Here is a 27,131-nt window from a genome sequence, read left to right on the forward strand (position 1 = left end):
GCACGGTGCTTCAGGAGGCCAGGATGGGGGCAAGTGCTGCCGAGACATTGGGGAGAGGGGAGCAGGGGGACCTCAGATGAGTGCCGCATCCCTGTCATGTGCTGCCCCTTCAGTTTCCTGGGGCTTGGGGTCTGAGGGGAAGGGGCAAAGAGCAGCCAGAGAGGGCAGGATTAATGCCAGGATCGTAGCCATCAGAAAGGGCAAAAAGCCACTTTGGGCCCACAGCGACATGACCCTCAAGGCTGAAGACAAGTTCTGGGATGAAAAGGAAGTAAGAGGGGTTGATTTTACAGTAGGGTTGCCAGATTTAGCAAATTAAAATACGGAATTCTCAGTTAAATTTAAATTTCAGACAAAAAGATTACTTTAGTATAAGTATATCCCAAGTGTTGCATGGGATATACTTATACTAAAAATTTTTTTCATTGTCTAACTGAAATTTTAATGTAACTGGATGTCCTGCATTTAATCTTCCTTGTATGTCTCCAGCTCACCAGTTCCTCCACCTGATGTCCCAGCCCACCCCTGTCCCTGGTGTTTTCTTTCCCCTTTCCTCCTCTCTGGCCCTCCTTCTTCCTCTCATTCTTCCCCAGTGATACAAGAGAGGATCTTAAAACAGGTCCCAAATAACTGGAGCTGTATTCAATTGAATACAGCTCATTCAATACTGTATATTCTCTTGCTTCCATTTGCATGTTTACTTCTTTGTGGCTGTCCAAAGCTAAAATTACCCCAAGCAATATACAACAGAGGAGGGGAGATATAGGGACAACTGCTTTAATAATTCAAGCAGCCCCTTCTGAAGTGCTGGAGAGTGTAAACTGTTCGCACCAGGCCCCCTATTTTGTTGGTACATCCTTGGAGAAATCCAGCTTGCAGCCTCCAGATCCAATGGTTGCCACCCACCCAAGCCTGAGCCCACTCAGTTACTTTCATCTGGGGAACAGGAGGAAATGGAAAACACGGGGGATAGGAGGCAGAGACAAAGCACCCAACTATTGCAGGGTGAGATCCAGGATCGTTGTAATTGCATTTATGTGAGTGTCAGAGTTTGCCTGTGGGGTGGTAGGTTGTAGGTGGTATTGGGGAAAACTTATCAACACAGAAGCTGACGATAGGTACTGGCGACCTAAACCAACGAGAAAAGTTAAATGAGTTTGATTATGTCGCAATAACTCTTATAGTCATTTTGGTGAGCCTTCTACCATGGATGCCTAATTACCATATGGTGCCATAATACTTATGTGTATCATTATATATGCCTTAATTTAACGTTGTTATAAAGTGTAATTTGATTGCGACAGGAGATTCAGCATGTGTTGAATTGAGCCTTTGGAGTCTGTTACTCATGCAGGATGGAGCTCTCCTGCTCTGAGAAATTCAGCGCAGCTATGGGCTGAGTCATGGTGAGAAGGCCGCATTGGAAATGGCTCCCAATGACCCTCCACTTCCCAGCATTCATGCCTTTTGTAATCTGCCCCCTCCAGGGTACAGTGGGCCTCGTGACTCGTTTCTAACAAATAGAATACAACAAAAGTGATGGGATGGCACTTCTGAAACTGGTGTAAAATGCCTGTGCCTTCTTGCAGTCCCTCACTCTCTCTTACTCTGGGAAAAGCCAGCTGCCATGTCATAAGCTGCCCTATGGAGACGCCTACATGCCTGGACCCCAGCGAGGTCTCTGACCAACAGCCAGTGAGAACCTGAGACTTGCCAACAGCCAGGGAGTGAGCTTGGAAAAGGATCCACCCCCAGTTGAGCCTTGAGATGCAGGCAGCCCTCGTGGAACCTTCATGCAATCTTGTGAGAAGCTCCAAACCAAAGGCATCCTGACCCACAGAAGCTGAGATCATCATTACTACTAATAATAATTCATTAATATTAAATGTTGGTTGTTTTACACTGCTCAACTTTGGGGTAATTTGTATGCAGCAACAGATAAAAGAATACGGTCACTTCCTGAGGACTGCACTTCTGTGGTATGTCACTGAGAGAGTGGTGAAAAGTCTAACGTTGTACCTGACAGTGCAGACCCAGCAGCTGATGAGGAGGCCAGTGTGGGTGGTGATGTGCGGCTGGGGGCAGACATGGAGGCTGGTGCTTTACTGCATCAACATTGCCAAGTTCTCAGGAGCTCTAGAAATGCTCCTGCCTGTCGCTAAACATTCCTGAAATCCTGCTATCATAACTCTGATTCCTGTTTGCAAACTGAATATCCCATCACCCGCCAGGGCCCGGAACTGCGCTTACCTCTCCCTTTGATTTGTGTTCTTGGCCAGGTCCCAGGCCACTCCTGTCTGAGGCTCCTCGGATGTGGACTCTTTAGGAAAGGATGCCCCGTTATTCAACGCTCTCAGTCTCTTGGCTCCAAGCCTTCCCTTCTGTCCTCAGCAGTGAGATGCTGGGGCTGGGGCTCCGCGGACCAAACCCGACTTTATCAGCCGCGCGCTGCCGGGGTCTGCCGACAGGGGGCGGTAGAGCGCGCTGCAGGGCTGGAGGTGGCGCGGCTGCTCCCTCCGCTTCCTCCCGGTTCCTGCTCGCACCAACCCAGCCTCACTGGCTCGCCCCATCTGCGCCAGTCCCCGTGGCAGCAGCTGAATCCAGTCTGCAGTTTCCTCGACACTCGCAGAGCCAGCTTCCTGGGGCCCCTCGGAGGCACCATGACCCGCTGAGCAGCACCTCGGAGATTGGAGTCCCAGCCACCAGATCCCTCCTCCGAGTTTCTAAGTTTGCGTAATTTCAGTCTCTCCTTTTATCTTGCGTCCCCCCAGCTTGGGGGGGCGCTGCTTCCCAGATGCTGCCTCCGTGATACTTTAGACTTCTGCTTGGCCTCTGCAGTTACCTCGTTAACAAGTCTTGCTCTTGCATCCTCTCTGTTATAAAAAGAAGCCGCTTTGATTTCTGTCTCCTGCTTGTGCCCTGGCTGACACAGGGGTTCCCGCGCCACTCCTGGCCTCTGGCCAGCTTCCCATCTTACTCTTCCAAAAAGAGCTTCCCCCCGGGGCCGTGCACAGCCAGCCCTCCAAGGGAGTCCCCCCGACGTGTACCCCGGGCTGCTGTCATCACCCCAGTCCCAGCCCTGTCCTCAGGGGAGAGACGGGGGAGGTGCAGACCAGAGACCGGCTAAGCTCAGAGCCAGTGGCAAAGGGGGAGGGGAGGGGGGAGGTCAGTGCAAAGAAGCGGGAGCCCAGCTCCGGAAGTGCTGGTGCCCAGTATGTCCAGCCTCAGCTGGAGTCACAGGTGATAGCAGAGAGCAGGGGAAGGTGAGAAGCAGCGCTGGCCGCCGGTCTGGGAACCGTGGGGGACTCTGACTCATCAGCTGCTAGCTGTTTCTACCTGCTTAAGGGGCACCTCCATGGCTGGCCATGTCCTGTCTTTCAAAGGGCAGGGAATTCCCTGGTGGTCCAGTGGTTAGGACTCTGCACTTTCACTGCCGAGGATGCTGGTTCAATCCCTGGTGGGGAACTAAGATTACAGGGCCAAAAAGCAAAACAAAAGGCAGTGTTACAAGCCTCCAACTGACAGGTGGCCCTGAGGTCATTAAAGGACTGTATTTCGTAATATTTTTGTGTGAGTTAGGGGACCCTTTTATAACACAATTGCTTAGGAGGGGAGGCCAGAATATAAACTTAAATTTAGATGTAAAACTCATTCTGTCAGGCAGTTTCTAAGCAGGAAAACAGAACCCAGTTTAAGTATTTAAACAGATGGGAATATGATGCAGTGAACTGGTTACACAGACGATGCAAAATCTGAGTGTTCAAAAGGGCCCTGGGGAGATTAGTGCCACAGGAAGCCACTGGCCTTTGAGGCAGGACAGAGGAAGAAGTGGTGCCTAGGTTGGGTTCTCTAGAAGCAGACAGGCATAGTTTGGGGTTCATGGTGTTTATTAGGGGTCAGCTCCTGGGAGGGAAAGAAGAAACAGGATCACAGAGGAAGAAGCTGCCTTGTGATGCAGACCAAACAAAACCTCAGCCAGGTCTGGAGTGTTGCCCACCAGCATGTCCTGCACTCAGCCAAAATGGCTGGGCACTTAATACCCATCCCCTTGGTCAGGGGATGTGGGCTGGTTGGGAAAAGCATGACACTGCAAGGCTGACCCTGCAGGAGCTGATGGCTGGAGGTGGGCTGCCAGCTTCACCCCTGCTGTCGGGCAGCAGGTCCTTCCTTGAAGGGGACCTGAGCGTCTCATGTCTCCCACAGTAGTGTCACCAGAGCCCAGGGGAAGATGTTCCCTGATGGAGGCTGGACCCACCCTCGGTCTGAACGGCGGCATTGAAGCCAGGCTCCTCATGGAGATTCTGTGCAAGGCAGAGGAGGAAAGAAATACCTGGCCTTGCCCTTCCTCCTGCTTATGATGTCTGACTAGTGGCTCCTACTGGCCAGCCCTGGTCAGAAAGAGCTGCCGGGGAGCTGGAGAAATCCAGCCTGCAGGTGTGAGCACCTTGAGCGGAGCTGGGGAAGGGAAAGGGCTCTGCAAACAAACAAACCCAGGAAATCCTTTCAGCAACTTTTCTTCTTACTTTCTCTCCCCAGAGCAACAGGACTTAGAACCAGGGCCTACTGACTGCCAGCCCCCAACCTGTTGTGCTTCCCGTCAGAACAGGCCACGTTATCTCGTTGAGAAAAACCCCTTCAGGAACGAAGGCCTCACCCCCTCAGCTGCTGGGTCTTGTGCCCAAGACCATACCATACCCCTTTCTGTGGTGGCCAGTATCTAATGGCTGACTGAGGAGAGGTGTCTGCCATACTTTTCTTTATAGCACTTACTACCACCTGACCGATTATTTATAATGTGTTTATTGTGTCTCCACCACTCAAGAGCAGGAAGTTTGGCTTTGTTCATAGCTGTACATACACAGTGCCAGTGTTTGGCACACAGTGTGAATTCAATTAAATTTGTTAATGGATTCATTCATTCATCCGTTCATTCATTCACCAAGTGCTAAGCCCTAAGCCCCATCAGGGCCCTAAGCCCTGATGATATAATGGTGCAAAGACCATATGGAGCCTTCCCAGGATAGACCCCTCCCCCATCTCCTCTGCTGTAGCTCCTCTCTGAAGTGCCCAGATCATAGTATCTCATGCCTACTTCCTGAGCTTTTCAGAGGCTAAAACCCACCACCGCATGGAAGAAATTAACTACTTGATGATCATGAGCGTGTAGCCCCCAGACTTTTTGGTGCCTAAGGTTTGATCACCATCATCCAATCAGAGAATTGTGCATGAGCTGATCACAGACCCTGGGATGCTTCTCCCTCACTTGGCCCTTAACAATGCTTTGCTGAAACAAAACGTTCCAAGGAGTTCTTGTTTTTTGAGACAAGCCACCCATTCTCCTTGCGGGGCCCTGTAGTGAATGTTTCTCTGCTCCAAACTCTGATGTTCCAGTTTATTTTGCCTTACACACACAAACTTGTGTTTGGTAACAGTGATGCCTTTGGAAATTTCTGATCTACTGGGGAAATTAGACAAGTAGAAAAATAATGCTAACACAATGTGGCAGGTGCTGTACTGACGCATAGTTAACCAACGTGACTAACGTGTGCTGCCAAGGCAGAGCTTCATTGAGCAGGAGATAAGGGACTGCTTTCCCGAAGGGTTCCAGGCAGATGGGCCCTGGAACGGGTGAACCCCAGGATGGCCTGAGCAGCCAGGCAGGTGACTTCAGGGGTCTCTAGGACATCAGGATCAAGAGGACAATGAGACAGGGGAGGCCAGGCAAGCCCCTAAGATTCAGCACTACCACTTCTGGAAACGTCGTCCTCAGAACAACAGCTTGAATGCGCAAAGACTCATGTACGAGACAGATCACTGCCACATCGGTCCCAACGGCAGAAAATAAGGAGCAATGTCAGTGTTGATCAGAGGGAAACAGCTGAATAAATAAAGGCACTTCCATACTTTGGAACTACAGCTATTAAGAGGAGTTGCATTCGTCTACGTGTACCAACTTGGAAAGATCTACATGATACAACGCTAGATGGAAAGGGAGATTACAGAACGATATGCATATATTGATACCCATTTTGTTCAAATATACGCACACGTGTGTTTATATAAATATAGAAAATCATCTAGAAGGAAACAGACAGTTGGGACTTGGGATAGGAATAGACAAGGGGACACTATCACTTTTGGGTATTATTTGAATTTGTTAAAACCAGTATGGATTAACTTTCAAATTAAGTAAAGGGATAAAAAGAGAAAAAAGAAAGTCCAAGGAGCTTATGGTCACTGTGCATTGGGGACAAACTGAAGGTGCACAAAACAGGTCGGGATAATTGATCCAAAGCAGCCCACAGGGGTTAAAGCAAATGAGAGGCAGGAATCAGGAAGGTGAGGTCGTTCAGGACCAGGGCAGTGTGGAGGGGCAGAGACACAGGAGACCTGATTCCAGGAGAGGCACCATTGACCTCTGCAGTGACCCACTTCCTACAGGCCTTACGTGTGTGCAGCAGGCCTCAGTGATCACAAAGAGCCACTTGCAGCCACACGGGACTCTCCTGGGAGCAGGGAGAGCAGAGCTCGGATGGTGAGGATGCTCTCATCAGGCAGACCCAACCCTCCTAATAGCTTTCTCTAAGCCAGCCCTCCCTCCATACCTCCCTGAGGAAAGAGAAGATGGAGGGCCTCTGCCTTTTCTCCCAGCTCCTTTTACCAAAAAAAGGCCTTGCTTTTTCGCTCCTTGCAGGAACCCCCAGAGCCTTTAGCAAGCTTATTGTTTGCCTTGTGAGTCTCTAAGAGGGGATGCCAAGTGCAGTATTTCCAGAAAGCATTTAACCACAGGGCACTCCTGCATTAGGTAATAGATTTTACTTGCCATCGAGTTTTAATTACACAAGTATTACGTGGGTGCTTTCTCCTTGTCAAGAACTCCAGGTCATCCTACTGGAGGGAAAGGCCATGTGGAAAGAGAGGGCCTGGAGGATGAGACAGCTCATGAAGAAAGAAGCCATGTGCAAAAGGCCTGAGGTGCCCGGCCTGAGAGTGGGACCATCTTGACTCCACCGTGGAGGCAGCCGCATGAGAGAGGCAGCTAGTTCTAGTGGGACAGAGACAAGGCAGCCCTGCTGACTGACCGCTGCCTGAAGTCCTGACCAGAGAACTAAGTTTTGGGGTGGTGTGCTATGCAGCCATAGATAACTGATATTCTCCTATCCCATCCCCAATGTCAATCTCCCCCTCTTCCAAGGAGAGATCTTAAAATTTGTTTTTGTCATTACTTTGTTTTTAATAGTTCCATCAGATATGTAGTGTTTGCAATCCATTTTATCTCTTTGAGCTGTTTTTGAGCTTTATAAATATAGATTCACGCTCTATGTATTGTAGGGAGAATGGAATTACAGAAAACTCACCCAGTGAAATATCATTCCAACAGTGAAAAGAAACATTGCCACACACAATACCATGGAAGGATGAAGCATAGAGGCTTAGTTGTTGTACTGAAAACAGCAAGTTGCAGGAGACTACTATACAATCATTCATCTTTTTATACGATTATTGGCCATTTCTTCTTGAGTTCCTGGTACATTTCTTTGTCCATTTATCTCTGGGGTTGTTTGTCATTTTCTTATTTGTTGGAATTCTTTATAAATTTTAAGAAGTGTCCCCCAAGGTTGGAGTACTAGGAATTACTTGAATCTTGAGAAACATTTCTAAGAATAGAGTTTAAAATTACCAAACCAAACCAACCAACAAAAACACCATGGAAGGTATTGAAAAAAAGAAAAAATAAGGTTAACAACATATTACACAGGCTCTTTTTTTTTTTTTTTTTTTTTTTTCGGTACACGGGCCTCTCACTGTTGCGGCCTCTCCTGCTGCAGACGCGCAGGCTCAGCGGCCATGGCTCACGGGAGCAGCCGCTCCACGGCATGTGGGATCTCCCCGGACCGGGGCACGAACCCGTGTCCCCTGCATCGGCAGGCAGACTCTCAACCACTGTGCCACCAGGGAAGCCCTACACAGGCTCTTTGACTTCTTGGCTGAAGATTCCAAGGCTCAGAGACCCAATAGAACTTTGGGCTCTATTGCCAGTAAGAGGCTATTTACATAAATCCACATTGCACAGAGGTTCTACTTCATATTTTCTTTCTACCAAAAGGAAATGCATCATTTAACTTGAGATATGGTCCCCCTTTTAAACATTTCCTAGGATAGACCAATGAATTACTGCTCTTCCTATTAGTGAGTTTATATTGCACTAAGGAAAGATAGACTCCTTTAACCCCTGAAGAGTCACATTTCTTTCACTTGGGTCACTTGATAGGGCCATTATAGACTCAGATAAGATGTGTGGGACTCTTTAATATCTGGCAATTTTCTTGTGCCTCTTCACTTATTAAAAGAATGTATCCATTAGCAGTCATCAGTACGTTCTGTCAAGATGGGAGCTAAATTATCCTTAACGTTTTAGGAGAATGCTTTTTCAAGAAAAATAATGGCCTTAATTGCTCAGTGGAATAGATATGGCATTCTTTGTCATAACCTCTCCTTCCTCCCCGCAGGTGGAATCGGACACTGCTTACTTCGGTCAAAGATCCAGGCCATTTCCTCGCTACCCTGTGAGTCAGCCCTCACTCCAGCCTGTGGCCACTATCCCCAGGAATAAACTCCTCACCCACCACAGGGAGAGACCGCGGCCTGATTCCTCCTGCTTTTTAATTCATCCAGGGAGAAGGAGGAATGAGGTGCTCACTGAGCAAACAATCTCATTCAGAGGGACTCTGTTTTAGCAATAGAAAGCACATCAGAGAAATAATCAACCCCCGCTGGAACTCCACACTAAAACAGATCTCCTTTTTTTTTTTTTTTTTTTTTTTTTTGCAGCAACTCTAAATAGACCATTGATGACTGGGGTGTGGTTGGACCTAAACGTTGAATGGTTTAGGGCACTGGGGACTGAAGTCGAGCAATCAGTAGGCCGTCTGAGACTGCTGCTGGCGGTAGCCACCCGGCGCATGTAGCCCTCATTTTTGCGGTAGCCATCCTTCTGGTCTCAGAAGTAGCCACCATAGGTACCTCTTCATTTGAAACATATGCTCTATGGAAAATGTGGCTTGCAGGAGGGAGGTTGTAGGGGTGTGTGTTTGTGTGTGTGTTTTCATGATTAAAACAAGTTTTCTGTGTTGCTTACTTTTATGAAACCGTAAGGTTTAATTAGTGAAAAGCTTCCACCTCCTAAATATGCGTATATCTCTCCAGGCTTTGTCTTTTTCTTACTCCATTCCTCTCAGGTCACATCTATTCTCACAGGCGTTAATAACTACATCCATAGCAGTTAAAATATCTTCAGGTGAAAATAACAAAATACCAACAGAGAGTTAAATAACAGAGACATTTAATAAATGTATGTGTCACAAGAAGTCTGGAGGTTGGCAAATCCAGACTTTGATCAGCACATCAATGAGGGCACCAGTGCCCAAAGTTCTTACCATCTTCCTGCTTTGTCACCATCAGTGTGTCAGCCACACCCCTCAAGATGCTGCTCCAATAATCCCATTCTCTCCTGACAGTCACTAGCAGGAAGGAAGGAGATGAAAGCAAAGCAGGCCTTCTCCTCCTGGAGAAAGAAAATCCTTTTCAGAAACCTGTGCATCTCATTGGCTAGAATAGGATCACATGGCTCACCCCTGGACCAATCAAAGGGAAGCGAGGTACCACATTTGGACTCAGGACCCTCATGATTTTCCCCCTCCGACTGGGCCCTCGCAACCCAAACACAGGTGGGATTCTATTCAGAAGGAAGGAGGAATAGCTGTTGAGGGGGCAACAGCTCCCAAATCCTTATTTCCAGCCCTGACTACTCTCTCCTCCAACTGTACCTTTCCAACTGCCTGGAGTACCTACCTTATTGTCCTGTTGCCTCAAACTCAATCTTTCAGGGAAAAAAATTCCTTTTCTCATCTAATAGGTGGCTCCTTTTTCTGCATTTCTCGACTTTTCCAGTGACAGTTTCATCCATCCGCCCATCATAGAGGCTGTGACCCTCAGAATCATTTTCGATGCCCTCTCGGTCTGGACTTCCTTATCCAGTTGGTCCCCAGAGCAGCCGAATCTTCATCTTCCTAATGTCTCCTACATTGGCACACCATTTCACCCTTTTTACTATTCCTTCAGTCACGCTGTTCCAGGTGCACACGAACCTCTCATTTCATCTAAAATGGGCCCCAGCCTACAGTGCCATATGCTCTCCCACCAGACTCACCTTCTTAAAAAAGCCTGCAGTCTCATCTCTCCGTGGTCTAGGATGAGGCTCCCATATTCCTACAGGAGGAAAATCTACAGTTCTCAGTTTGGGTTTTAAAATTTTCTACACATTACTTCTTAAAAAGGATTCCCCATTATTTTCTGCTCCAGCCAGACTGGTTGAGTCATTTTTCCCTGAAGTATGCTTTAATGCATTCCTATCACCACATGTTTGTCCACACCATTCCCCCAGATAAGAATACCTTTCTGCTTTCTCCTTTCTGAGTCCTACCTGGTCAACTCATCTCTCACTGCTGAAATCTCCTTAAATATCCTAGGCTTCAATGAGTGTTTTCTCCTCTGAAATCCTACATGCTTATGGAATTATGAGTCAAGTTTTAATAAGAAACTTCAGGGTTAAATAATTAGGCAAGTGTAAATCTCCTATGGCCATATTACCAGTGCTTTGTAATGTGCCACAATAATACTTACATGGTAAATAATGATATAATACCCATTGTTCGATATTGAGGAAATTTTTTAAAAATTCCATTCTGATTATTAAACTTCAGAAAGTTCAGAGTCCTTTCAAAAGATAAAGGTAGTAACACTATTAAAGCAAGACTGCAGCAGATTCTTCAAAAGACTGCCAGTGAATCTATACAATCTGATGTATCAGTGGAGAGACTGTTCATTCATTCATTCATAGTCAGAAGATTGAAATTTTATTGCCCAACAACTGTCACCAGAATTCTTGGCAGGAGAACTCTCCATATTTAGAAAAATATCTTGAAAAATTGCTTGGGGATAGAGTGAGGTTCAGATAGAATTTGACTACACTATGTGTATCAGGGCACTGTGCTCATGTCCAGGGAAGTTGGGGGATTTCTCTTCTTCACCATTTCCTCACAAAGAAATGTCAAACCCCTTAAAGAAAGTGGCAAGGTTATCAAGACAGAATATTATATAGAAAACCAGAAGACTCACAGAACTGTTTACTGTTCAAGTAGGTTACAAGAACTACAGCAAAAGAGTAGGAGGCCTTGGGCTTAGCTGTTAAACTTAGGTGAAGGTGGGCCTGGTACCATGTCGCCCATAGGGCTTCTCTGAAGAAATTTGGCCAAGTATAGCTTTTTGTTGATATCTAGGGTTTTTCCACTTATTCTGACTTTGCTACTTAAAGCTTTGTCAAAACTCTCTGAACTTATTTCTTCATTTGGAAAATAGAAGAGGGAGGTCTATACTATATCCAGGACTGCTCTGTATTTTATTTTCTAAATGTACACATATATGTATGTTTATCTTTCACAAGACTGAGTTCTTATTTTTTGATTCACATTTCTTTGGTAAAACTGTCTGTACTGGTAGTGATGATTTTGGCTGCAAGTAAAAGAAAACTCCATTTCAACTGGCTTATACACTAAGGGAGATTTATTGGTTCATGTAGCTGAAAAAGTCCAGATGCTGGGTAGCCATCAGGTGTGGCTCCATAAGCCCCCCAGTCTGCCTCTCTATGATTTTCTTGTCCCCTTCTTCTTTTGTGGATTGGCAACAGACCCTGGCTGACAGAAAGGTGATTGTAGCATTTCCTGGCCTTGCAGTCTGGCCATAGCAACGTCCATAAGAAGAAGGATCATCTCGTCCAGTAGCTCCACTCTTAAAATCAGAAGCCCTCCTGACCAGAAACTCCTACCAAACCTTCTGTTTCATCTCATGGGCCAGAATTTGGGCACACGCCCACTTCTAAACCAATCTCCTTGGCCTGAGGAATGCCACGTGCTGGTTATCAAGATCTGGATTCTTAAACTAATCTCTGTGGCAAGGGGGCAAGATTACTTATAGACCAATCAAGCTCACACTGCAATCAGAGGTTGCATCAGCTTCCCTAAACCTCAGGCCTGCACGGGGGCAGAGTATCCCTGAGCAAAAACCAGGGCGCCGCCAGAACAAGGCAAGAGGAAAGGGATGCTGGGGAGGCATGCATCTTCAAAGTTTGTTATGTACAAAAGTGTAGAATACCAATTTCATCCTGGAGATCTGAACAGGATACAGCCACGTCTGCTAACCAAAGGCTGTAATATTCAGAGTTCAGGTCTGCCAGATCTTTATCTAACAAAGTCTAAAAATTTCCACAAGGAAATGAGAAACATGTAAACAATTACAGCTCTGTGGCTAACTGTACACCAGTATACGTGAAACCAATTGTTTCCACTCCATATGGGATAATAATCAGCTTAATTACATGACAAAAAAATAACTCAAGAACCAAAGTGCTCCAGTGTTTCATCAGAGGAGAACAATAGAAGCTGAAAAACATACTTTCTTCAAACAGAAAAACAGGTGAAATCTTGGAAAGGATCAATCAGCAGTGAAGTGGTGTTTATGGTTTTTTTTTTCCCACCAGAGGAATGTAAAAGGAGTTGGAAAATATACTCTTTTCAGATAGAAAAATAGATATAATGTTGGGGAAAAAAATCAGAGACTGAGCAGGTTTTAATTGCTAATCATTAATATCCATTTCTATTCTGCCACCAAGGTTACACTCAGAATTTACTTAATGCTTTCAAAATACTGTCTATCAGTCTTGTGGGAGTGGTGGGCAGTCTGTCAATCCCTTCCTGCTTTGGGTTCAAATTGACTTAAAAGTACAGTTGAGCCATTCTTCCAACAAAACAGCTATTGAGGGCCTCTGATGTACCAGGCTGCCCTGTGCCCGTAGCATCATCACGTGGTCAGCCAGCTGCTTTCCTTCCCTTTCAGAGGAAGGGGGCTCCTTGGAGGCCATCGTCCAATGTTCCCTGTCACACTAGACCTTCTTTTGAGCAGCCTTGATCCTTCCTCTGATGTCGGTTCAGTTGGGTCACTGACTTATTAGGCTCCCACTGCCAAGAAAGAGCTGTACGGAGTGCTGTGTGGGAAGATAAGAGAGAAATGACTGATGTAGCTCTTGCTGCAGAGAAGCTGACCACCTTCCTGGAGATGGAGCTCCACCAGGAAAGAAAGAAGAGCACATATATATCGAAGAGTTGATGAACCGAGACCCAAAGGATAGGCAGTGCAGGAAGGAAATATGTCTTTCAATTCCCAGGTTAACAAGGAATGCATGCGGGTTGAGAAGGGAGGCTGCACCAACGCAGAACAGTGGGAATGAACGAGTAAAGGCTAAATCATAGAAGGCTTTGGAAATCAGAGATAGAAGTAGACCCAGTGGGCAAAGGAAAAGGGAAATAGTCTGTGTCTCAAAAGCAGGAGTGCGATGTGTATGTGTTTGGTGTGCCTGTGACTGTATGTGTGTAAGAATGAAGTTACAAAGCTCACCCCCTAACAGAGACCAGATTAGCTGGATTACCACACGCACACACACACACACACACACACACACACACACTCACGCACACGCACACATGCACACAACTCGGGGGAAAACTGGAAATGTTGGTCCAGACAGACTGAAGATCTCACTCAGGGTTTTCTAACCCTTTTGGACATAAAGACCTCTTTTTCTGATGGCAAAAATACTTGGACACCTGTACAACTCTGGTGATTGTTGACTAGTATCTGTCGATTGAGAACATATGTAATACCCGTGGTATACTTATATGCCTTTATGAAATTGAGGTAAAAGAGGGCTTTCTAGAGGGATCAATTAGAAAATGGTGCCACTTCTTCTCAGGGCTGGCTCAGCCCCGAAGTAGGACAGTTGGCCCATGAAAGAGACTTGGGACTGGTTTTCAGCCCTTGTATGAGCCCCCTCAGTTGGGCACCCTTTGCCAGAGGACAACCAATGCAACCATATGGAGGCCCCCAAGACCCAAAGGCGCTACAGGTTCAGTAAGGCTTTGAAATGAGATTGTGTTTGGTTCGTAACAATGGTGTCCAGATGAATTTGAAAAATAGGCATGCTTTTTTTTTTTTTTGAAAGATAGTTATTCTTTATTCGACAGACAAAGCTTTGGGAATTGAAAAGGATTCAGATACTTCTTGCCAAGACTTTACCCCTCCCCAAGTGTCTGTAGTCCACAGCAGGTGGTTCAGGCCACTCAAGCTTCTGTCTAATGGCCACAAGGGGGCAACAATCAGGAGTGGACATTGTCCCTCTCTGCCCCAAACTCAGTTCACAGCTGCAGATCGAGAGTGAGAATTGGGGAAGGAAGGACGTGCACTTAGCACTTTGCCCCCAACAAACAGATCACAGGATTTAGTGCTAAATAAATCCCTTTACATTTTGTTCACACATTGTGTGTGGAGGCGGGGGGAAAGGCATATAAATGAATAATCTTAACGTAAAATTCTGAGTTATTAATAAGCCTTAATTTTAGCCATGAGTTATTCACTCAAGTATCCCAGCATAATCAAAATGTGCCACCTTAAAAGCTACTTCAGTGTATCAAGTTCTCCCCCAAGGGTGCACAGATTCCTTCAATGGGCACTGGAACACTGTCCTATCACTCCTGACATCCAGCCAGACACTGAGGACAAGGAAATAGCAAAATATGCCTTTTTATCTGTTGTCTGTTCTCTTGAGACTGCACAATGCTTTGTGACAATGCCCTGTGTTTATATAAGATATCCATTTTTAAGCCCTTTTACTAAACCACAAATCATAAACCACAGAACAATTTTTGGAGTTAAAATGAATTTTTGTTTTCACAATAATCTTATGGGTCAACGGAGTGAGTATTATGTCTTTGCCTGCTTAAGGGATGAGGGTCTTGAGGGACAGAGATGATGTTTTCAAATTATTAGCAGAACTAGTCAATGCAAAAGTCTCTCCACTACACGAAGCTGCTTTATACAGAGCAAGGCTAATTCACGAGCACTGTGTTTTTCAACTTTTTAACTAACCCAAGTTAGTGGTGTAATGGTCAATTAAAAAGAAATTGTTAACTGAAGTACAGTTGATTTACAATGTTGTGTTAATTCCTGCTGTACAGCAAAGTGAATCAGTTATACATATATATACATTCTTTTTCTAAATATTATTTTCCATTGCAGTTTATCATAGGAAATTGAATATAGTCCCCTGTGCTATATAGTAGAACCTGTTGTTTATCCATTCTGTATATAATAGTTTGCACCTGCTAACCCCAAACTCCAAATCCATCCTTCCCCCACCCCTCTCCCCCTTGGCAATCACAAGTCTGTTCTCTGTGCCTGTTCATCTGTTTCTATTTCGTAGATAAGTTAATTTGTGTTATATTTCAGAATCCACATATGAGTGATATCATATGGTATTTGTCCTTCTCTTTCTGACTTACTTCACTTAATATGATCGTCTCTAGGCCCATTCGTGTAGCTGCAAATGGCATTACTTCATTCTTTTTTATGGCTGAGTAGTATTCTATTGTATATATGTACCACATCTTCTTTATCTGTAATGATAAATGTTTAACAACTGGATCTTCAAGTGAAAACGCCATTGCCAATCTCCATGGTGTACACACTCCCACTGAAGCTGATTTCCAGCTACCATGTGATGGCACTGAATGCCAGGAGAGTTGGGAAGAGATGTACAATAGCAGAAAATTATTTAGTATTTGTAACATACAGATATAATAGCCATACCTTCAAGAACATGATAATAATAAAATGTAGTAGAATAATTAGGAAGTTAAGAACTTAGAGTTTTTGTTACTTTGTTTTTAAGTATAATTGATTTAATTGTAAGTGTATATAATTTAATTTTTAATAATGGCTGTATTTAATAAGCAGTTCACCAAATTCCTGAAAATTTCACAGTTATCTCTCACCAATCTGTGGGAACCAATACTGCATGCCATGGACCCAAGCTCTCCTTTCAAGTGCTTTGAAATTTAAAATGAAATAAATATCAACCCCCCAGGGGACACCACTAGTTGTAGGCCTTAACACCCCCCCGCCCCAACCAACACACATTTTGAGAATTTTTGGACTGTGCAGGTGAAGGCTTAGCCATCTGTGGATGGTCTGGGCTAAAACTCAAAGTCGTGGAGCCAGTGGGCAAGGGACTGTTGATATAATTAAGGTATAAGATGACTGAGCATTGTTCATGTAACCTTCCTGAAGTGCAGAACTAAGAAAATCCACCCTCCTTTTGCAGGAAAAGAGAGTATTTTTGGTTTGGGTTTTTTTTTTAATTTTTATTGGTGTATAGTTGCTTTACAATATTGTGTTAGTTTATACTGTACAGCAAAGTGAATCAGCTATATGTATACCTATATCCCCTATTTTTGGATTTCCTTCTTATTTAGGTCACCACAGAGCACTGAGTAGAGGTCCCCGTGATATACAGTAGATTCTCATTAGTTATCTATTTTATACATAGTAGGGTATATATGTCAATGTCAATCTCCCAATTCATCCCACCCAGTCCCCTTTCCCCCTTGGCATCCATACATTTGTTCTCTATTTCTGTGTCTCTATTTCTGCTTTGTAAATAAGATCGTCTATACCAATTTTTTCAGATTCCACATATATGTGTTAATATATGATATTTGTTTTAAGAGAGAGTATTTTTGGTCTGAATTATCCAGCTTGGCTATTGACCAAACTCAGCTGGATAATTATACAAGTCTTCCTTTGACTAGTGCTATATTGGCCTAAGTTTTAGGTTTGGGACATGAAATGTTGGCACTGGGAAAGACAGTAAGCAGTCAGGCCCATGTCATCTGAAGGAAACACTGGGGGTGCAAAACTTAAGGAGGCACATATTCTCAGGATGGGGTAGGTACACTCAGCCCTGAGTGTGCCTCCTTAAATTTTGTGCCCTAGTTACCTCACTTGCCTCCCCCTTGTTCTGGTCCTGAAACTGATGTCCCAAAAGGCCAAGTTCACCTGACTAGTCGGCATCAGAGCTGGTACTAACATAGATCCTCTAACCCCTGATCTGACACATTCCCCATACAGTAGGCTGCCTCCAGCTTTGCCTACCCTTCCGAGGAAAGACCTTCAAAGCTAAGCAGGAAGTTTTCTGAACAGCCAGTGGTCCTCAATCTAGGTGGCACATTAGATTTCCTGAGAGGGTTTTAAATATTCTAACTCCTAAGTCCCTGTCTCTGACATTTTAAATCAATTGTTCCGTGATGGGCCCTGGAAAGAGTTTTGTTTATTTACCATTTTTTTTTGGTACACAAGCCTCTCATTGTTGTGACCTCTCCCATTGCGGAGCACAGGCTCCGGACGTGCAGGCTCAGGGGCCATGGCTCACGGGCCCAGCCACTCTGCGGCATGTGGGATCTTCCCGGACCGAGGCACGAACCCATGTCCCCTGCATCGACAGGCGGACTCTCAACCACTGCACCACCAGGGAAGCCCTGTTTATTTACTTTTAATATTTCTCTATGATTATTATGTGCAGCCAAGGTTGAGAACCCTGAATAATAACTTTGCTAGTAAAAGACCATGTTAGTTAAGGAGGAGCAGGCTGTATTTACGCCAAGGTGTTGAACGTCAGTATTTGTGTCTTTTCCAATTACTATCGTTAAGTCAGTGTATTCTGTGCACCCATAAAGAACTATTTGGCTTTAAAAAAACAAAAATAAAATGAGCAGGGAGCACCTTAACCTGGATTAAGATCCGGGGCAGGATTTGCTCCTGGCACATTTACCTTAAGAGGATGGCAAGGTGATGACCCAGCAGGCTGGACTTCTGCACTCTCAGTGGGGAAGAATGCTTATAAGGCAAATCAATACAGTAAGCCCCCTACATACGAACCTGCAAGTTGCGAACATTCAAAGATGCGAACATGCGTTCGCATGTCCAGTCATGTAAGTTCGTTCACATGCCTGATGTACGTTGTCATGTGCGTGCATCCTCTACAAGTGGTTGTGCTTTTGTGTACTGTACTGTATAGTACTGTATAGAGTACAGTAGTACAGTCTTTATTTCAAGCCCAGGCTGTCCAGAAGCCAGCATAAAAACAGCGGTGATGTAGCAGGTACTACTGTACTTTTCAAGGTACTGTACTGTAAGAGTAAAAATGTTTTCTTTCTTTTTTGTGTTTGTTTTTTATGTATTATTTGTGTGAAAAGTATTATAAACCTATCACAGTACAGTAATATATAGCCGATTGTGTTAGTTGTGTACCTAGGCTAACTTTGTGGGACTTAACGAGCAAATTGGACTTATGAATGAGCTCTTGGAATGGAACTCGTTCATAGGTACGGGACTAACCGTATGTAAATAAGGGAAAAGTTTATCATTCTTAGGAAGGAAAGCCAACAAACTATTTTTAAGTACTTGGAAAATTATTTTGAATTGAGCCATTTGACCAAATGATGATTTTGCTCATTTACGAATCACTCTTCCTATTGATGAAAACACAGAAGACCCTCCGAGGCATAGAGTGATTTGTCATCAAACACCTTTTCCATCGGTGTTTGTTAGGGATTAGAGAGTAAGCTTTCTGCATTTACTCAAGAAAATCCAGGCTTTTCAACAACACAGGTATACCTAGGAATCCTTGTTTTACTCAAGGGAAATGTAAACTCTATCAATCAACTTGTGGTGGTGATTACCTGAATTTATACATTTGTCAAAAAGTATAGAAATGTATACTAAAACTGGGGAATTTCACCATAAGTAAATTATACCTTAATTTTTAAAAAATGGACACAGAGATGGATGCAGACATTGAATAAACGTCTGCTAAGGAAAAAAAAGACAAGGAGACTTTCTTCTTCATGTTGCTAAATTAGAAATTTTTGTCAAAAAGAAAACAACTAAATTAGTCCCAGTTATAAAGATAGCTCTTCTGAGGGCATTGACTGTGTTGCAGCCCAGCATCGGCTCTGCTCTGAAACTAAAGACCCACCCAGCTGCCTGCACAATCATGGGTGCACCTCTTCAAAGCACAAGCTATTCATCTTTGAGAACCAACAAAATCTGATAAAGGTATACCTGTGCTTTCTTTATGCTTCACAGATAGTGTGTTTTTTATAGATCGAAGGTCTGTGGCAACCCTGTGTTGAGCAAATCTATTGGTGCCATTTTTCCAATAGCATTTGCTCATTTGGTGTCTCTGAGTCACATTTTGGCAATTCTGGCAATATTTCAACCTTTTTCATTATTATTGTATTTGTGATGGTGATCTGTGATCAGTGATATTTGATGTTACTATTGGAATTGTTTTGGGGCATCACAAACTGTGCCCATTTAAGGTGGTGAAAATCCATAACTGTTGTGTGTGTTCTGACTGCTCTCTCTCCTTCTCTGAGGGCCTCCTTAATTCCCTGAGACACAGCAATACTGAAATTAGGACAATTAATAGCCCTGCAGTGGCCTCTAAGTGTTCAAGTGAAAAGATGAGTCACACATGTCTCATTTAAAATCAAAAGCTAGAAATGATTAAGCTTAGTGAAGAAGGCATGTCAACAGCTCAGTTTGGCCAAAAGCTAGGCCCTTTGAACCAAACAATTAGCCAAGTGGTGAATGGATGCAAAGGAAAAATTCTTGAAGGAAATTAAGTGTTACTCCAGTGTACACACGAATGGTAAGAAAGTGAAACAGCCTTATTGCTGATATGGAGAATGTCTGCGTGGTTTGGATAGAAGACCAAACCAACCACCACATTGCCTTAAACCAAAGCCTAATCCAGAGCAAGGCCCTAACTCTCTTCAATTCTATGAAGGCTGAGAGAGGTGAAGAAGCTACAGAAGAAAAGTGTGAAGCTTAGCAGAGGTTGGTTCATGAGGTTTAAGGAAAGAAGCCAACTCTGTGACAACAGAGTAAAAGGTGAAGCAGTGAGTGCTGATGACGAAGCTGCAGCAAGTTACCCAGAAGATCCAGCTAAGATCATTAATGAAGGTAGCCACATTAAACAACAGATTTTCAATGTGGATGAAACAGCCTTCCACTGGAAGAAAATACCATCTAGGTCTTTCATAGCCAGAGAGGAGAAGTCAATGCCTGTCTTCAAAGCTTCAAGGGACAGGCTGACTCTCTTCTTAGGGGCTAATGCAGCTGGTGACTTGAAGTTGAAGCCAGTGCTCATTTATCATTCCTAAAATCCTAGGGCCCTTAAGAATTATGCTAAATTTACTCTGCCTGTGTTCTATAAATGGAACAACAAAGCTTGGATGACAGCACATCTACTTACAACATGATTTACTGAATGAATATTTTAAGCCCACTGTTGAGACCTATTGCTCAGAAGAAAAAAGATTCCTTTCAAAATACGACTGTTCATTGATAATGGACCTGGTCACCCAAGAGCTCTGAGGGAGATACACAATGAGATTCATGTTGTTTCCATACTTGCCAACAAAACACCCATTCTGCAGCCCAGGGACCAAGGAGTAATTTCAACTTTCAAGTCTTATTATTTAAGAAAGACATTTCCTAAGACTGTAGGTGTCATAGAGAGTGATCCCTCCGATGGATCTGGGTGAAGTCAACTGAAAACTTTCTGGAAATGATTCGCCATTCTAGATGACGTTAAGAACATTCATGATTCATGGGACGAGGTCAAAATACCAACATTAACAGGAGTTTGGAAGAAGCTGATTCCAAACCTCATGGATGTCTTTGAGGGGTTCAAGACTCCAGTGGAGGAAGTAATTACAGATGTGGTGGGAACAGCGAGAGAACTAGAATTAGACATGGAGCCTGAAGATATGGCTGAATTGCTGTAACCTCATGATAAAACTTGAATGGATGAGGAGTTGCTTCTTATGGATGAACAGAGAAAATGATTTCTTGAGATGGAAACTACTCCTGGTGAAGATGCTGTGAAGCTTGTTGAAATGACAACAAAGGATTTAGAATATTATATAAATTTAGTTGATAAAGCACTGGCAGGGTTTGAGAAGAGTGACTCCAATTTTGAAAGAAGTTCTACTGTGGGTAAAATGCTATCAAACAGCATTGCATGCTACAGAGGAATCGTTCATGAAAGGACGAGTCAGTTGATGTGGCAACATTTATTGTTGTCTAATTTTAAGAAACTGTCAGCCACCCCCGCCCTCAGCAGCCACCACTCTGATCAGTCAGCAGCCAGCGAGGCCAGACCCTCCAACAGCAAGAAAGACTACGACTCACTGAAGGCTCAGATTATAGTTAGCATTTTTTAGCAATAAAATATTTTTAAATTAAGGCATGTACATTTTTTAGAGATAATGCTATTGCACACTTAATAGGTTACAGTGTAACGTTAACACACGTTTTGTATGCACTGGGAAACAAAAATAATTTGTGTGAATCACTTAATTGAGATATTTGCTTTATTGCAGTGGTCTGAAACTGAACCCGCAATATCTCTGTGGTATGCCTGTATTAGAAATCATGATATCATATGGTAGCCTGTGAATTTAAATGCAACAGTAGGTGATGGGGTGGGGTGAACAATAGTGAAAACTGGGAGATTTTATTAGGAGGCTATTGCAATATCCAGGTGAGAGATGATGATGGCTTGGTCCACAGTGAAGGTGGTAGAGGTGCTAAGACGTGGTTGCATTTTGGGTGTTTTGAAGGTACAGTCCCCAATCTTGGCCAATGGATTGGATTTGGGGGATTAAAGAAAGAGAGCCATCAAGAATGACTTACAGGTTTTGAGCTCCTGAACAACTAGGAGTCTATAATTGCCATTTCCTGGGATGGGGGCATGGAGAGGAACAAGTTTTAGAGGACAGAAGGTCAGGGGTTCAGCATGGTCAGTTTGACTTATCTATAAGCCATCCAGTAGGGTTTTCAAGTGGGCAATTGGAGGGATGAGTCTGGAGTTTAGAGGAGGGGTCAGAGCTGGAAGTGGGTGCTCTACAGCCATGACACTGGATAAATTACCATTGAGGAGGGGAGGTAGGAAAGAGAAGAAGTGCAAGGACCAGAATCTGGGACACTGTAATATTTAGAGGTCGTGGAGGTGAGAAGGAGCCAACAAAGGAGACTAAGGAAGAGCCCCTAACAAGGCATCAGGAAACCCAGGAGAGGGCAGTGTTCTGGGAGCTGAGGGAGAAGAGTGTATCAATAAGGGGAAAGATCCACTGTGTTAGAATGGCTCAGAGGTCAAACCGGTAGTCCCCCAGGCTCCAGTCCAGGAGCCCACTCTTCCTTCCTGTTGCCTTGCCTGTTTCCATCTCTGCCACATATCTCATTACACTCCCCTGGAATCAGCTCCCTTGTCCACGTCGAGCTCCTCTTGGTCATGTCAGGATTTGCAGTGTCCAACACATGCTCAGTAGATATTTGTTGAATAAACAGAAAATGAGCGAGTGAGTGAGTGAGTGATTAGGCATGGGGTTGGACCTGAGAGAAGCTGACATGCCTGCATCCCCGATCCCCAAGGAATATGTGTTCTTTTGTCTTCAAGTGCCACAAGGGTCATGGTGAGCCGGAGCCACTTGTATGGGCTCATAGGAACTAGTAGTTGTTATAATTTCAGGAATTCTGAGAGCTGGCTGTTAAACACAGCCATAATTAAAAATTAAATTATTGGGGGAGGGATAAGTTAGGAGCTTGGGATTAACAGATACACACTAGTATATATAAAATAGATAAACAACAAGGACATCTGTATAGCACAGGGAGCTATATTCAATATCCTGTAATAAACCATAATGGAAGAGAATATGAAAAATAATATATATGTATAACTGAATCACTTTGCTATACACCTGAAATAACACATTGTAAATCAACTATACTTCAATTAAAAAAATAAATTATTTATACTTAAATAAAAATATTTTTAAAAAGATAATAAGTACTCAAAATTTCCACTTCCCAATTATTTTACTACATTTCACTATTATCTATGCTCTTGAGTTTGTTTACGTCTATTGTATCTGGATGGTGGAAACCCTATAAAATGGTGTGCCATCTCTTCCCAAGATCACATTCAGTGATGTCAAGTTGATAGTTTGAAATAGCCTATGTGAAAGTATCTACACAACAGAAATGAGCAATTTCTACAAATCAGGACACCCCATTCCCCCACCCCACCACCGCACCTCCCCTGTGTGTTGTTATACATTTGCCAACTGGTTATACTATATTTCCTATAAAAACCTCCAGGAAGCATCCTTTCTTCAATGGGGGAAAAAAATCACTGAATTCTCCAGAAAGCAGAATTTCCTTCTCCCAGTTTCTAACATTCACTTGTGTAAATTCCAGGTAGACAAAACAACCAGAGGATTAACTGGATTTTTCTTTCTCTCCCACCAGTGGTTTGATAGTGTGCAGACAGCTGGTGTTTAATGCCATCAATCAAACGGGTTTTGACACCACTGCTGATGACTTGTCCCCAACCACCACCCTGCAGACTCTTCCACTGGGTTCTTCTGCGCAAAAGTTTAGATTTATGAAAATCACTCGTTATTATGTAACTGATCAGCAGCTGAGCTGGTTATGAAACGTGTGTCTGGATCGGAAATGTGGGTATAAACTGCCGGACTTTAAAGAATTTTTTTAGAAAACATATACTGTAAATGTGGAGAAGAGTAGGATTATCCCCTTTGAAAGCTGCAACACCAGCCAGATTCCTCTCCATATCCCACTCCTGCTCCCGGATGATGCAACTCCTCTTCCCACTGGAGTGCATTATGCTCTCTTTAAAGATTCGAGCTAATGGAATGCTGAGAAAATCAATCCCTTCTTATTATGCTAGCCGGCTGTTTGGTAAATGGAAAGCGAATACTTTCTTCTTCTAAGTAGGCAGAAATAAGCCCTGGGAGACACCTTGATTATACCCTCCACATGTCCTGAACGAGAGTCCGCACACCATATCTGTGCTTAACATACATTTAATTCAAAAAGGCCCTGTCCATATCCACTCAAAACTCAATGGCAGCACAACTCTATCTCTTTCCCTCTCCTCTGAAGAGGCCACATGTCATCATGTAGTGCTTTTTTTTTTTTTTTTTAATATTTATTTACTTGGTTGCGCCAGGTCTTAGCTGTGGCTCGCTGGCTCCCTAGTTGAGGCTCACCGGCTCCTTAGTTGTGGTGTGCATGTGGGATCTAGTTCCCTGACCAGGGATCAAACCCAGGCCCCCTGCATTGGGAGCATGGAGTCTTACCACTGTGCCACCAGGGAAGTACCATGTAGTGCTTTTTGAAGGGATATATTTGATTGACATCTAACATCCATAATATCTACCTTTATTAAGCATTTACCATGTGCCAGGTATGCTTTCAACATTTTTTTCACAACCTCATAAGATAGATTGCATTTTTATCTCCATTTTACTGTTGAGCAAGCTAGGTGAGATAAAGAGATGCCAATAATCAGGCCTCAGAACCAGAACCAAGTGAAAGCTCTGGGCAGTTTCAGGCTTAACATAATGATCTCTGCTAAGAGTGAGAATATACTGTTTTGCAAGGTCATGAGCCCTTGGTGTTGGAGGTATTCAAGGAAAAATGGAAAGAACACTTCCTAGGGTAGGCTTCCCAGGACAGTGGGCCTCTTGTTTGGGGAAGAATGATTGATCAAATCTGTTGCTTCCCAAAGCTGATTGCTCACCAGGGAAACAGAGGACATATTTTTGGTAAGAAAGCAGACTCGTTCTATAAAGTCAGATTAGAAATGAAGGGCAAGAATGCAATGATTTACGCCATATCATGAGGAAGGACTTCTTTTAAGTCCATGCAGTGGATGAGGTCTCTCCAGGAATATTGACCTTCTCTCCATGAGGCTGTTATGGAGAAGCTGATGAGCACACACAGAGTTCCCTTTGCCTCCACACTCATCCAGGACGTCACTGTCTCTCACCTGGAATTTTGCTCCAGTTTCCTAACTGATCTCTCCTCCCAACCTAGTCTGAGTTATCGCCACCACCACCCCAACCAATCTTACTTTTTATTCCCTCCCTTAAAGACCTCTTAGCTCACATTGGCAGGTTGTGTTCCCAGGGAAGCAGAATGACGCAAGGACCAGCATGTGGGATGTCTGTTGGGGAGGATCTTGAAATTAACACCTGTGGAAGGGAGGGAAGGAGGCGGGACTGGACACAGGAGAAATCATCACAACAAATCTTCAGCTAATCCCTGAGGGGTGGTTCTGAAGCTGGGTGACCCTTCAGAATTCTCCCGAAATAGAGTGAGCTGGACAGAGTCTTTATGCTCCTGTGCAGACCAGTCATTCGATGTAGGCTGCCCCAGGAAGCTGGCGTGAGCTTGGACAAGGCGGTTATCTTCAGAAGAAGTGGAGGAGGGCTGACAGTAAGGGCTGTCTGTCAGCAGCACTCCCTGAAGCCAAGAGGATAAACCCTCCGGTCCTGATCGGTGATTCACACTCTAGCCCCTGCTATCTCTCCAGCTCCCTCTTTCTCCATGCCCTATTGCCTAACCCAGACACATTAAACTTCTCAGGGGCATCTTGCGTGTGCTGCCACTTTCATGATTTGTACATGCTCTTACCCTCTTACTAGGATGCCCTTACCTGCTATATTAGTTTCCTATGCCTTCTGTAACAAATTACCACAAAACTTGGTGGCTTAAAACAACACACATCTTTATTCTCTTACGGGTCTGGGGCTCAGAAGTCCGACATCAGTTTCACTAAACCAAAGTCAAGGTGTCAGCAAGGCCATTCTCCCTCAGAAAGCTCTTGGGAAGAGCTGGTTCCCTTCCCTTTTCCAGCCTCTAGAGCTGCATTCTCTGCCAGCCTTGGTTTGTGATTCTGTCCTACGTCTTCAGAGGCAGCAGCAAAGTGCCTTGTTTCCTTGTCACACTGACTTCTGCTGCTGCTACATCAACTTCCTATAAGGACACTTGTGATTGCATTTAGGGTCCACCAGGATAATACAGGATAATCTCCCCATCTCAAGATACTTAATCACATCTGTAAATCTTTTTTATCCTATGAGGTAACATTCACAGGCTCCAGGGATTAGGACTTGGATATCTTTATTTTTTATTTTTTGCGGTACACGGGCCTCTCACTGTTTTGACCTCTCCCGTTGCGGAGCACAGGCTCCGGATGCGCAGGCCCAGCGGCCATGGCTCACGGGCCCAGCCGCTCCGCGGCATGTGGGATATTCCCGGACCCAGGCACGAACCCGTGTCCCCTGCATCGGCAGGCGGACTCTCAACCACTGCGCCACCAGGGAAGCCCAGGACCTGGATATCTTTGGGGGCCATTATTCAGCCAACCACATCTGCCTTGACCCACCTACCTCTCTTTCAACTCCGAGCTCAATTGTCACCTCTTCTGGGAAACTTTCCCTGACACGCTCAGGTAGGTGGAATTGGAGCCACTTTTTAATTTCCCGGCACTTTGTCCATGTCTTTATTCTATCAATCACCCTGTTACACTGTAATTCATTCATTAAGCATCTGCTATGTGCCAGGCACTGTTCTTAATCAGGGGTTATAGCAGTGAACAGATGGGACACAGACCCCTGTCCTTGTCTAGTTTCTATTCCAATGAGGGTAGACAGTCAAAATTTTTAAGTTAAAATACACACGACATTAAAAAGAAACAAATAATAAGGACCCCCCAAAAATCAGAGCAGGGTATAGGAAATTAGGAATGTAGCGGGGAAGATACAGAGAGTTGCCATTTAAAACAGAAGGTCAAAGAAGGCCTCATTGAGATGGTGGCATTTGAGTAAGGCCTTGAGGGAGTTGTGGATGGACATCTGGCAGAAGAGCTTTCTAGGGAGAGGGCAGTGCCAATGCAAAGGTTCTAAGGCTAGAGTGTGGCTTATGTGTTCAGGGAATAGAGAGAGGAGCTCCTGGATCATTCTAAGCAGAAGAGTGATGGGATCTGACTTTTTACAGGATCACTTTCCCAGGACCGTCTCATGTAGATGCACAGGGAGTGCATTCTACCACCATCTAGGAGGTTCCTTTTACATTTAGCCCATTTACATAGACTATTCTGAGTAACATAGAAACCCTAATGGCTACTGTCTGAGAAAAAAATGGAGGGGATGCCAGGGTGGAAGCAGGAAGACCAGTCAATAGGCCTTTGTAATAATCCAGGCATCTACGTCCCTCCAGGCCTGCTGCACCCCGACACCCAG

The 27,131-nt window shown here is 44.3% G+C and overlaps 1 pseudogene; it reads left to right on the plus strand.

Moving 5' to 3' along the window:
• The first annotated feature begins 229 nt into the window (after positions 1 to 229).
• On the plus strand, positions 230 to 21,229 carry LOC136122629 (tigger transposable element-derived protein 1-like; annotated as a pseudogene).
• The last annotated feature ends 5,902 nt before the right edge of the window (positions 21,230 to 27,131 follow it).

This window comes from Phocoena phocoena, chromosome 4, assembly GCF_963924675.1.
Source record: "Phocoena phocoena chromosome 4, mPhoPho1.1, whole genome shotgun sequence".
NCBI lineage: Eukaryota > Metazoa > Chordata > Mammalia > Artiodactyla > Phocoenidae > Phocoena > Phocoena phocoena.